A 14,753-nucleotide genomic window follows, 5' to 3' on the forward strand; every position below is an offset into this window, starting at 1 on the left:
TAGATTTTAATTAACTAATTACTTTTGGCTATTCTGGGTCTTCATTGATGCATGCAGGCTTTCTCTACTTGTGGTGAGCAAGGGTCACTCTTGAGTTGCGGTGTGTGGGCTTCTCATTGCAGTGGCTTCTTGTTGCAGAGCACCAGCTCTAGGGTGCATGGCTTCAGTACCTGCAGCACACAGGCTCCGTAGTTGTAGCACATGGGCTTAGTTGCCCAGTGGGATGTGGAATTTTCCCAGAACAGGGATCAAACCTACGTCCCCTGCATTGGCAGGAAGATTCTTATCCACTGGACTACCAGGGACACCCTACTTAGAGGATTAGGTTACTACAATCAGGCTGTTTGGTTTCATCTCAGTGAGTTTCACAGGCCTTGCTCCCTCGCTCTTTCTGGCCAGACTTGTTTTCTGAGCTAAACCTCCTCCCTTTCACTGCGGTTCCTCATGGGCAGCAGTCTTGGGGGATCTCATGGGATTCCCACTCCAAGCCTGTGAGTCAGAATCAGTAGACATCCGCTAAGGATATTTTCTCTTGCTATTTAAACTGTCTTCCGTTGGGAGTAGAATTAAAAAAAAAAAAATGAGAGCTCTGCTCTGCTTGCGTGCTTAGTTGTGTCCAACTCTTTGCGACCCCATGGACTGTAGCTCACCAGGCTCCTTGGTCCATGGGATTTCCCAGGCAAGAATATCGGGTTGCAGTTTCCTTCACTAGGGGACCTTCCCAACCCAGAGATAGAACGTTCGTCTTCTGTGTCTCCAGCATTGCACGTGGATTCTTTACCCTCTGAGCCATTCCATTACACCTCAAAAATATAGATGTCTTCAACAGACTGTATCCCTTGCAATCCCAAAATTTCATCTTTTAAAATCATTGAAAAAAATCAAATCAAATCAGTGCCTTCCAACTCTCAGCTCCATACCCTGGAAAATCCTCAGGCGGTGTGATGTCATAATTAATGAGGGGTGTTGGAATAATTTTAATAGTAGTAATTAGAATGTCAAGCATACAAATGATTTACTTTCTCTTTACAAATTAGAAGAAATTCAAGAATATCACCTGAACAGTATCACTCTGTTTGCATGCATGCTAAATCCCTTCAGTCATGTCCGACTCTTGCAATCCCATGGACTGTAGCCTGCTAGGCTCCTCTGTCCATGGGATTCTGCAGGCAAGAATCCTGAAGTGAGTAGCCATGCCCTCCTTCAGGGGAATCTTCCCAACTCAGGGATCAAACCAGCACCTCTTATGTCTCCTTCATTGGCAGGCAGGTTCTTTACTGCTAGCACCTTCTGGGAAGCCTTACCACTCTCACTCACTAGTTTTCCTACCTGCTATCTAAAACTGGAAGAAATAATTGAAGCTACAGGCAGAAAGAATTAGACATATCCTGCAATTTATTTCTGCTCTTCCACATCTCTTAGTGAGGCATCATTAGTGATATGCCATTAATAACTAGAACAATTATGAATCATTATAGCGTTTTTGGTGCTGATTTTGTATTTGCTTCCATTTTCATTTTAGTTTTACCCATGGATGAATTTTTATTAAGAAAGGAGAGATAAAGAGCATAGCAGTGCATCTAGATCAAGGAATTCAAATATCTTCTTTGTAAAGGAAAAAATAAAAGCTTTTTCAAAGGGAGACATTTGTAGAGCACCAATATATAAAACAAATAAATGTGGAATTGTTTTGATTCAAATGTAGGCAGGAGACCAGGCTGCCCACTCAGCCTCTACCTGCATGCCTTTAGTGACATCTGAGGCACATCCACAGAACCCTGAGATTCCACTGTCCATCATCTGAAAACCACTGATCACCAGTGACCTGATACATGAGCCACAGGGATACCACTGACATTGACTGACAGTCCAAATTGCCCAATCAAATGAAGACCAATAAAAATCTGCTGATATTAGCCATGATGCTCTTTGTGTGATGGGTTAAAAATCTATAAATATTTTTAATTGGCAGAAGATCTGTATAACAATAGCATCTTCTTGAGACTTTCCTGGTGGTCCAGTCCAGTGATTAAGACTCTACCCTTCTGTTGTAGGGGGCATGGGTTTGATCCCTGGTCAGGGAATTAAGATACCCCATGCTGCATGGCACAGCCAAATAATAAAAATAATAATGCCTTTTAAAGAGAAATCTGTACTTCTGTGTTTATGGCAGCATTACTCAAAGTAGCCTAATACTGAAAGCATTTTTATGCTCATCAACAGAGGAATGAATAAAGAAAACGTGATGTATATAGATACAGATACACAATGTGACATATATATATATATATATACACATGCAATGCAAGATATATATATATATATATACACACACACTGTAATATATACAATGTGATATGTATAATGTGATATATTTATATACAATGAAAAAAGCCTTTAAAAAGCAGGAAATCTTGCCATATGCAACAACATGGATGAACCCTGAAGACGTTATGCTTAGTAAAATAAGCCAGACAAAGGAAGACAAATTCTCATGAAGAATCTAAAAAAAATCGAACTCATAAAAGCAGAGAGTAGAGGGTGATTGCAGCGGCGGAGACTGGAGGAGGAAATGGGGAGATGGTGGCCAAAGCTACTGTGGTATAATTGTGTACAATACTTGCTCCTTTATTTCTCCATAACTCTTTTAGAGGGTCAGTATCCGGATATGCCTATGTGAGTGTGTTGTGGCAGGAAAAGAACATGTAGACACAACCCATTTCCATTGATTGAGGTACTTATTCTTAATTTACCCTATCTTTATTATCCTTTTATTCAAGGCCTTGATTCAATTGTTATGAAATTGATTCAATGAATTTCCAAAATAGAAAGATGTTATATTTTAAGCAATTTATAAGATTAACCACATACCAAAATGTATCAGGAAAGAAAATTTGTCAGAGAAGGATTTATTCTAAAATAAAATCTTGCATTTAGAAGTTGCCATATTAGAAAAGCAGTATTGATTTCAGTATGTGTCATTATTTTTCTAAGATCATTTTTCTCCAAACTATATGGTCAAAACTTTGGAAACAATATCAATATGGTTTTTCTTCTGTAGTACATCTTTCTTATAACCCACTTTATGACACTCCCTGGGATGTATAAGCAGTCCCCATAGAAAATAAAGACCTAGCTACACTCTGTACTTTTTAATTTAATAATACAACTGTTTCTATTCACATACAATGAGAAAAATAGGAAGAAAAATATTTCCCCTTTAGTTTAAACCTTGCTTGGAAAATGAGCTGGGGTAGCAGTCATAAATTATGAATAAAGTTAAAAATGCAGATAGTAATTCTGTCAAGGACTATCTAAATCTTCCTAAAGGTTCTCTCTCTCAAAATAGGGGCTTACTATCCTTTTTCCACATTCACTTTTTGTATGGGAAAAGCAAAAATTATTGATAGTGTGATGGAATGGAAAATGTTTGAGAAGAGACTTATACTTAAATTTTCATTCATCCTTTTTTGGGATTTATCTTCGTGACCCCAAAGAAAAATTCCATTTCAGAGGAAATAAGACTATGACTAGTTAGTAAACACTGAAAAGGGGATCTTGAATTTCACTAGCAAAGTGCTATTTGGATAATTACTGCTCAGTGTACACATTTGTTCAATTTACTGATTAGTACTTTAGATTCCCAAGGGGTAACCTCTCATTGTCTTCATGACCATACATTGGATGGGAAAGAGGACATGAGACACTGCACCCTAAACTATTTCTTTTCCTTCTGAGAAGCAAAGGGTAAAACTTCTTCACCCTTAGACTTACTGGTGAGATTCCTCTTCCATTTCACTCATCGTTAGTGTTCTTGCTGGTCCACACACATTACTAAACTCTCCATATGTACAGAGATAAATTTTAGACAAAGATTAGGCTATTTGTCTTGTAATATTGGTCTGTTAGCCTTTTCAATATCATTGCTTAAAGTTCTGTATTTACTTATAACTCACTTCATCCAAAGAGAGTTTGAAATTTCTTACTCTCCTAAATCCTCTGTCTATGGTTTAATTAACTATACTCAATACTGACCCGGGCATTGCTGAGGGTGGGGGTGGAGGGGATCTAAAAACGTGAATAACCATGTGTCTCTGCCCTCCAGGAAGTAAAAGTCCAATAAAATTGATACGCTGTGTGCTTAGTCGGTCAATCATGTCTGACTCTTTGCGACCCCATGGACCGTAGCCCACCAGGCTCCTCTGTCCATTGGGATTCTCCAGGCCAGAATACTGGAGTGGGTTGCCATGCCCTCCTCCAGGGGATCTGCCCAACCAGGGAACTGAACACAGGTGACCCGTATTGCAGGCAGATTCTTTACTGACTGAGCCCCCAGGGAAGTCCCAAAATTGATGTATATGAACCTAAATCACTCTGTAGAGACAGACTGATAACCGATATAATAGGTCTATGGGTGTGTGCTAAGTTGCTTCTGTTGCGTTTGACTCCTTACGACTCTATGGACTGTAGCCCACCAGGCTCCTCTGTCCATGAGATTCTCCAGGCAAGAATACTGGAGTGGGTTGCCATGCTCTCCTCCAGGGGATTTTCCTGACCCAGTGATCAAACTCAAGTCTCTTATGTCTTCTGCATTGGCAAATGGGTTCTTTACCACTAGTGCCACCTGGAAAGCCCAAGTATCTCAAAGAAGAGTCCTTCTACCAAGGTGTCCGCTAAAATGCATGGCCATTCTACCTCTATAAGCTGAGGACTTGGAACTTGCACTGATTCACATCAATGTCCCACATCTTCTACATCAGAATATAAATATTCTTATTTATAAGGATGATTTTGAATCATTTATTCTTTAGGCTAAATCTAGAAAGTATATAATATAGTTTTTAGGATTTCAGCATAATTCAGTAGAGAGCAAATAATTTTTTAGCTCAACTTTTACCTTTCAGATGTCCAGAAATATCATTTATCCAGAATACCTAATTCTCCAAGACCCTGGAATAGCTGAATGTGACTGTGTGTTCCTATTTTTTCACTGTATGCTTTAATGCTTTTAAACATTAAATCTTTAAGAACTCTCAAAAGGATTATACATATTGCCTAATATAGTTCTAGCCATATAATAGGCATTCAGTTTTGCTGATCTGCATACAATTTTGACTATCTCAATGAGTATTCATTGTGCAAAGTTTAGTCAGATAATATTAACAAAAAAATGCATCCATTACAATTGACTTCTAAAGAAAAAAGTGAAATAATCTAAATACCTTTCAATAGACTAATCAAATAAATTAATGGCAAATACAAAATATAGTGCTTCCTTTAACAAAAACTGAGACACATTACTATATACTTAGGGGCTTCCCTGGTGGCTCAAATGGTAAAGAATCTGCTGCAATGCAGGAGACCAGGGTTCAATCCCTGGGTCAGTAAGATCCCCTGGAGAAGGGAATCTTACTGGAATTCTCCAGTATTCTTGCCTGGAGAATCCCATGGACAGAGGATCCTGGAAGGCTGGTTAATGGGATCGCAAAGAGTTGGACACGACTAAGTGACTAACACACACACACACATACACATGTAACGGTGGATTCCCAGGTGGCACCAGTGGTAAAGAACCTGCCTGCCAATGCAGGAGACAAAAGAGATGCGAGTTCCATTCCTGGGTTAGGAAGATCCCCTGGAGGAGGAAATGGCAACCCATTCCAGTATTCTTGCTTGGGAAATCCCATGGACAGAGAACCCTGGTGGGCTACAGTCTGCTGGGGTCACAAAAGAGTTGGAAACAACCAAGCAACCAAACAACAACAATTTCTCAAACTAAACCCAACCCAAGGATTGAATCTGCGTCTCTTTCATTTTCTGTATTGATGGGTGGATTCTTTACTACAGAGCCACCTGGGAAGCCCCTAAACTAAATTAATTCTTTGTCAAATCCATATCTTGTCATCTCAAGTCAATGCTTGCTGATTCCTTATTTTCCTTCCTTCTTTTTATGCTATTCACCAGCAACTTCAGGCTGCCCTACCTCCAAAAAAATTCTCAAATACACCTACCTGTCTTCACCTTTCCATTCCCCACTTGGACAAGCCCCTCATGGTCTTTCCTGTGGAATCTGCAACAACTTCTCAGTGGTTTCTCTGTTTCCTTTCTTGCCCTTCATCATTGATTTTCCACACAGAAGCAAAAGTGGGATTTAAATCATAAACCACTTCAGAATGCCTCCCCTCTGCCATTAGAATAAAACCGAAACTCTTTTCCATGGCTTTAAGGGCTTCGATGTTTTGATTTCTGCCTCCCCTTTCACCTCATCTCCTTCTGCTTTTCTCACTAATCTCCAGCCACAATGACCTTCCTCCTGTTCATCAACCAGGTCACAGACACTCCTGAACTCAGGACCTGTTGAACCTTGCATACTCTCTCTCTAGAAGATTCTGCTCGGTCTCGTTGCTAGTTCATCTGGTCATTCATCTAAAGACTCTGACCCACAAAAATGGCCCCATGGAGTCATGCTCCATCACATTCCCTAATTTATTTTCTTTATAAAACTTAAACAATATAAAATGATTATATGAAATTTTTCTGTAACAAAAATGCACGAGAGCTGAGAAAATGAGCTTTGTTTCTCTTATTCCTTATTGTATCCCCAGGGCCCTACAACACTGCCTGGCATAAACAGGTGCTTGATAAAATACGATGATAAGCATGGATATGCAGATGAACGTGTAGAGACACACGTTCATGAAAGTTGAAAAGATAGCTAATGACTGGAGAGAACAATACTGTGTTGTATATTTGAAAGTTGTCAAAAGAGTGAATCTTAAAAAATTATCATCACAAGGAAAAAAAAAAACATGTAACTATATGAGGTGATGGGTATTAACTAAACTTCCTATAGTTATCATTTTTCAATATACATAATGTGCTTAAAATATATATCGAATTATTATTTTATATACTTTAAAATAAAACAATGTTGTATATCAGTTATATCTCAGTTAAACTGGAAGAAAAAGTCTATTTTTAAGTTGGAAAATAGCTAAAATATTCTTAGGGGCTTCCCTGGTGGTTCAGTGGTAAAGAATCTGCCTGCCAGTGCAAGAGACATAGGTTCAGTCCCTGAGTTGAGAAGATCCCCTGGAAAAGGAGATAGCAACCCACTCTAGTATTCTTGCCTGGGAAATCCCATGGACAGAGGAGCCTGAAGGACTACAGTTCAGGGAGTCGTAAAGAGTCGGACAGGACTTAGTGACTAAACAACAACAAAATATCCTTACCTCTCATTTCCTGGATGTAGAAGAGTTTCTGACTTGCTGAAAGGACCAATTGACACGTGAGAAGCAAAACACAGATCATTTTTTTGAGCTCTAGGCTTATTGGGAGAAAGACAGGGGCAAAGAAAAGTCTATGTGCTTAAGTGACTGAAAAGAAGTTGAGCGCCCGTGCAAGTGGTTTTGTTATCAGTATGAACGTGAGTGTCTCTGTATCATTGTGCCTTCATGCCAGCTGCTGCTTCTCCGAGACATGAAAATGTCAACTTGAAAAAGCTACTCTCTGTAAATCCTATTTAAGCAGCCATCAGTGCTTTTTCTTTTTTTTTTAAAAGTGACGTTTCAATTAAGTTTTAGAAAGTAAGGTTATCTCTGAGATGTAAATAATATGTTAACATCGTGTGACTCTCCAAAGCTGAGTACAGTGACTTGGAATGTGCTGAGCTCCTGGAAAATTGATACCCAAGCCTGCGGTTGCCAGAGGAGGGTTTTTGTCTTGTCTTTCTGCAGAAGAGAAAATGCAGGGGAGTCTGGGTCAATTAATTGCCTTCCTGGTCGGTCCCTATCTATTTCGGGCAGGGAAAACTGGAGAGGGCTGACTGGTTTACTCTGAGTAGCTTCTTGCCAGAAGAGCTCAGTTTCAAAATCCTAGAAACCATATGTATTGGTTTAATCAGAGTTTGGCCCTGAGGAGAATTAAAATGAAAGGAAATTCCACAATTAGAAGGTGTGGAAGTGGAAAGCCAACTAATTCGAGCCCTTAAGAGAGGCAGTGTGGGTTGGTGAGATTACATTCTTAGGATGTATGATCAGCCAAGGTTTTAATTTCCAGATTCTTTCACTTAAGAGCTCTATGTCTGAATTCTAGTGGAACAGAAGCCTGTCTCCATCTTCTCTCTCCTCCATTATAAGGGCCTCATCTTTGTATCAATAGTTCTTTATCTACAGCTGAAGAAGGGGAGAGCCCCAAGTTTGCAAGAGATCTGCACAGAGGTTTGTAGCAAAGGCCTGGACAAGGAGCCCAGCTTGAAAACAGGCTTCTTTCTCCTTTTCCACGATTTACTTTCTTTTTTCTTGGGTTGGCTTTCTACTAAAAAAAGCAGAATAACACAGAGAAGATAATCTCATGGAAGGTCATAGGAGGGACTGTTTGCAGTTATTTTGGGGGATCTCCTGGGGGAACATCTGCTAAAATAATTTGGTTACGAGTTATAAATTGTTCATTGCAAATTAGCATTGACACGTAGCTTTGTACAGGGCGGTGGTCCAATCAGATGGGATGGGACTAGGGCAGAGATTGGCTGTGTTCCCAGTAGTGATGGAGAAATTGAAAGTGAGTTTAGAAGTTCTGAGGGATAAATTGGTCTCTAGTCTTAAAAAACCTAGCTCTAACATATGGTAGTTCTATTTTTAATTTTTTGAGGAACCTCCATACTGTTTTCCATAATAGCCTTACCAATTCACATTCTCACCAACAGTGAATAAGGATTCTCTTTTCTCCCTGTTCTTGCCAATGCTTGTTATCTTTTCTCTTTTTGATAAAAGCTACTTGAGCAGGTGGTGTGAGGTGATATCTATCTCATTGTGGTTTTGATTTGCATTTTTCTGATAATTAGTGATATTGAACATCTTTTCATGTACCTGTGGGTCATTTGTATGTCTTATTATGAGAAATGTCCATGCAAATCCTTTTGTTGTTGTTGTTCAGTCACTAAGTCGTGTCCAACTCTTTGTGACCCCATGAACTACAGCAGGTCAGGCTTCCCTGTCCTTCACTATCTCTCTGAGTTTGCTCAAACTCATGTCCATTGAGTCAGTGATACCATCCAATCATCTAATTCTCTGTCACCCCTTCTCCTCTTGCCCTCAATCTTTCTCAGCATCAAGGTCTTTTCCAATGAGTCAGCTCTTCGAATCAGGTGGCTGAAGTATTGGAGCTTCAGCTTCAGCTTCAGCATCAGTCCTTCCAATGAATATTCAGGGTTGATTTCCTTTAGGATTGACTGGTTTGATCTCCTTGCAGTCCAAAATCCTTTGCCCATTGCTAAATCAGATTATCATGGCTATTAATATTGTTATTTTGCTATTGAGTTGAGTTCCTTACATATTTTGGATATCAACTCCTTATCAGACATATGATTTACAAATATTTTCTCCCATTCAATAGATTGCTTTTTCAGTCTGTTGATTGTACTCTTTGATGAGCAGAAATCCTTCAGTTTGATGCAGCCCGATTTGTCTATTTTTTGCTTTTTTTGCCCACACTTTTGATATCATATCCCAAAAGTTATCACTAAGACCAAAGTCAAGAAGTTTTCCCTCTATATCCTAGATTTTTATGGTTTGGGGGTCTTACATTTAAATCTATATAGATTTGACTTTGGTTTATGGTGTGAGGTAAGGGTTTAATTTCATCCTTCTGCACTTGGCTATCCCATTTTCCCAACACCACTTATTAAAGAGACCGTCCTTTCCCCATTGCTGTTTCTTGACACACTTATCAAAGATCGGTTGTCCATAAATGGGTGAAGTTATTTCTGCACTTGCTTTTCTGTTCCAGTGTTTTGTCTATTTTATCTTATCCCCCTTCTGAGTATATATTAAAGGGAATTAAATCAGAATCTCAAAGAGATATCTGCACTGTCACATTCATTGCAGCATTATTCACAGTAGACAATGTGTGGAAGCAACCTAAATGTCTGTCAACAGATATGGATGGATAAAGAAAAAATAGTATATGTAGTGGCATATTACCCAGCCTTAAAAAAGAAAACTCTCACATTTCTGTCAAAAAGGATGAACCTGGAGGCCATTATGCTAAGAGAAATAACCCAGGCACAGAAAGACACATACTGCATGATCTCACTTCTATGTAGAATCTAAAGTAGTCATACACATGAAACAGAGAATATAATGGTTGCCAGAGGGTGGGGGTTGGGAGAAATAAGGAGATGCTGGTCAAAGGGTACAAAGTTTTAATTATGCGAGATAAATAAATTCTGGACAGCTGATTGACACCATGGTGACAATAGTTAACAATATTGCATTATATACTTAAAATTTGCTGAGAGGATAGGTCTTAAGGATTTTCACCAAAAAAAGTGCTAACTACCTGATGTGATAGATCTGTTAAATAGCTTGATTATAGTGATCATTTCACAATATACATGAGTGTGTGTGTGCTTAGTCGATCAGTCCTGTCTGACTCTTTGGGACCCCATGGACTATAGATCCCCAGTCCCCTTTGCCCATGGGATTTTTCAGGGAAGAATACTAGAGTGGGTTGCCATTTCCTCCTCCAGGGGATCTTCCCAATCCAGGGATTGAACCTTTGTTTCTTGTGTCGCAGGTGGCTTCTTTACCTGCTGAGCCATCAGGGAAGCCTGATATATACACATATCAAGATATCAGTTGCACACCTTAAATATATATAACTTTTGTTTGTCAGTTATACTTCAATACTTGGCTTCCCAGATGGTGCTAGTGGTAAAGAACCCACCTGCCAATGCAGGAGATGGAAGAGAACAGGGTTTGACCCTGAGTGAGGAAGATCCCCTGGAGAAGGAAATGGCAACTCACTCTGCCATTCATGGTATTCTTGTCTGGAGAATCTCATGGACAGAGGAGCCTGGAGGGCTACAGTCCGTGGGATCACAAAGAGTCAGACATGACAGATGCGACTTCACATGCACGCACATACCTCAATGCAGCTTAAAAACAATTAAGAAGAAAAGAAACCTAATACTAACAACCTTAACGTGGGTGGAACACCTAATAAAAAAATTAAAATGGCACAAATGAAACACAACAGCCTGCTAATGAGTAACTAGTAGATGGTCTAGAAATGATTTTTGTTGTTCACAACTTAAATACATCTTGACTGTCTCAACCATTTTTGGGAATTCTATTCCAGGGCTCATTTCTTTCACCACCACTTCCTCATCTTCCTAAAAATACAGGAGTTGCTTGTCCATTCACAAATGACCTTCAGTGTACAATTTGCTATGTACTGAGAGTAGAGATGAATAAATACCCTCAAGGTATTTATATTATCTAGGTAGGTAAATGTACATGTAAACAAATTCAACTTTATGCAATATCTGAAGTATAATATTAATAATATAAGAATGTTCAAGGGGTTGAGCTAACCTTGATTTAAAAAAACAAACTTATGTGAGGTATGTGAGGTATTTCAATGCATTTAGAAAGAAGACCATTAGCTGATTGATTGCTATATTATTTTTGGCTTGATTTGCTTTCTTTATCAGAGGGTAGAAAGTCTAATGTCTACTTCTGTTCTATTCATTTCTTAGACACAGGCCTTTTGGACAAAATTTAAGATCAGTGATGATGTTGTAATTATGTAGCTCCACTTTGTTAATTAGAGTACAAGCTTTTAAATGAGAATGTCAGTGACATAAAAGAGATTCTTTTTGACACAATAAATAAACATGATATTCCGGTTTTTGGGGTTTTTTTTGCATGGTTTGTCAGCTTTAATTCTTTTTGGCACTGAAGTCTTCTCTTTTGATCTAGAATAAGAATGTATTTTAGAAAAGAAATGCACAAATGCATGATAAAACTCATTTTATAAGTGGACTTAAACCAAGACTTGGCTTAGACTCATTTTTTCAAGCTAAGCTCCTTTGAACTTTAACTTCTCTGCAGTGCTTTGACTGCGTTAGCAGGGATTTATTTGAAGCTGGTACAAAGAACTAAAATAGTTATTAGATTACCTTAAGTCAAAACTATGTGATAATTCATGCTGAAATTAGAAGAATTTGAAGTGAGTTCTTCCTCTTCCTTTTATTCAGGAATGACTTCAATTTAAATTATGTTATTCAAAGGGTACTAGAGATTTTACAAGTTATTCATTTGCAAAGATCTTGCTATTTCAAGCCACATTCCCTGAAACAGAATGAGTTGAGTAAAATTGTTTCGTTTTGCCTAAGCACTCATAAATATCCCTTTGTCTTACTTCTGCAACTAATTTGGGTGTCTGTTGGCTTACAGGACACATTTCTTGCTAGCAGGTTATCCTGTCTAATAGTTCCCTTTCTAGAACAATTTGGGCATGAACATTTTCTCATTCAGATGATCATACTAACTTCAAAACAGAGGAAAAAGGAACTGCATCTCTGGAAATTTCAACAACTGCTAATTCTAAGTCAGCCTTTACCTTGACATTTGGGATCTTAAGTTTTTCAGGAGTGGCAATACCTGTTTTCCTTTTTTGCATCTTTCTGCTTACATAGATTTCTATAGTAACAGGCTTATTCCCTGAGATACTCTTTTCATGTGTTTTTGCTACAGGTAGTCTGACTACACATTAATTAAGAATATTTATAAGCATGATATTTTCTGGGTGGGTTTTCCTTAGAGTGGACCAACCCTCTCTGTTGTTGGACACAGGTGCTCAGCTGGTAATCAATCATCTGTCATTATGCTTTGGAAAAACCTCTCATGCAGCGATGCTCAATTTGTAGTCAGAGCTGCAATTTGCAAGTAATTCTGCAAAATATGTATTCTGTAATCTGCTTGAAAGGTTAACTCAGTGACTGCAAGATTGTTTCTCTTCCTGAAAGCCAAGATATTTTGTGCAAATGGTGTAATTTAGTGCAGTATGATTAAACTTTGCTGGTTTCAAGTTCTGGGTTATTTATCCTTTTCCTCTTTTCCCCCTTCCATGCAAAATCCTTTGATGGTAGGCTCTGTCATAGATTGACTTTGTGGTAAGTGAGAATTGGAGACAGGCGGGGTGAAAGATTAGATGATGAAATAGCATTTCCTTAAGAACGGGTTAAGAGTAGCCCAGTAGAACGTGAACCATGGGACTCAGCACAGTGAGAAATACTGAGGGTGGAACAACTAGTATGATAGTGAATGAACTACACACCATGAAAACTGCAGTTCTCGGGTAGAAAAGGACTAGGAGCCAGGCTGGGGTTATGGGTTGGGCAGAACGGGAAGAGCTGAGGGTTTAAAGACTGAAGACAGTGTGGATGTTCAGTGGGAGGAGCAAAGTAGAGAGATGGGAAGAAGGAAGGGAGTTGTCTACATTTCATGTTTCTTAGGATTTCTTATGGTGGCAGAATAGCCTTGAGTGCCAAAGTGGGAAGAAATAAAGATTGGGATTAAAGAATATACTTTCTTTTAATTTTATTTTTTATTGAAGTGTAGTCAATCTACAATATTGTGCCAACCTCTGCTGTACAGCAAAGTAACTCAGGAATACACATAGAGACATCCTTTTTTTTTTTTTGATAGCCTTTTCCATGATGGTTTATCACAAGGTATTGAATATAGTTCCCTCTGCTATACAGTAGGACCTTGTCTATCCACCCTATATATAATAGTTTATATCTGCTAATCCCAAACACTTTCTTTTGTTATGTGAATAGTTTAAAATTCCTTATTACATAATTTAATAAGATTTTAACAAATGGAAAATACAATTGGTGACTGCATGGTATTTCCCTACTTTAATTACAAAATATTATCTAGGGACAGTAGATGTTGTGTCTTTCCAGATGCCCAGCAGGGTGTTGAGCATTTGGACCCCTGAAGTTGGAATTGGGAGATCTTCGTTATAAGCCCAGGCTCTGTACTTGCTAAATGGGTAAACGTGGGCAATTCGCATAACCTCACTGAGCTTTTATCTTACACAGTTCAGTTCAGTCGCTCAGTCGTGTCCGACTCTTTGCAATACCATGGACTGCAGCATGCCAAACCTCCCTGTCCATCACCATCTCCCACAGTTTACCCAAACTCATGTCCATTGAATCAGTGATACCATCCAACCATTTCATCCTCTGTCGTCCCCTTCTCCTCCTGCCTTCAATCTTTCCCAGCATCAGGGTCTTTTCCAATGAGTCAGTTCTTCACATCAGGTGGCCAAAGTATTGGAGCTATAGCTTCAGCATCAGTTCTTCCAATGAATATTCAGGACTGATTTCCTTTAGGTTTGACTGGTTGGATCTCCTTGCAGTCCAAGGGACTCTCAAGTCTTCTCCAACACCACAGTTCAAAAGCATACATTCTTTGGTGTTCAGCTTTCTTTATAATCCAACTCTCACATCCATACACGACTACTGGAAAAACCATAGCCTTGACTAGACAGACCTTTGTTGGCAAAGTAATGTCTCTTCTTTTTAATATGCTATCTAGGTTGGTCATAACTTTCCTTCCAAGCAGCAAGTGTCTTTTAAGTTCATGGCTCCAATCACCATCTGCAGTGATTTTGGAGCCCCCAAAAATAAAGTCAGCCACTGTTTCCACTGTTTCCCCATCTATTTGCCATGAAGTGATGGGACCGGATGCCATGATCTTAGTTTTTTGAATGTTGAGCTTTAACCCAACTTTTTCACTCTCCTCGTTAACTTTCATCAAGAGGCTCTTTAGTTCTTCTTCACTTTATCTTACACAGGTGAATGATAATATCTTTTAGGATTAGATAAAAAATGCAAGGGTTCTTTTCAACTACAAATTTAAATGTTAGGGAGTATTTCACAAATATTGAGTAAATAT

Source organism: Giraffa tippelskirchi, chromosome 5 (genome assembly GCF_054371585.1).
Source record: "Giraffa tippelskirchi isolate mGirTip1 chromosome 5, T2T-mGirTip1v1.2.pri, whole genome shotgun sequence".
In the NCBI taxonomy this organism is placed as follows: domain Eukaryota; kingdom Metazoa; phylum Chordata; class Mammalia; order Artiodactyla; family Giraffidae; genus Giraffa; species Giraffa tippelskirchi.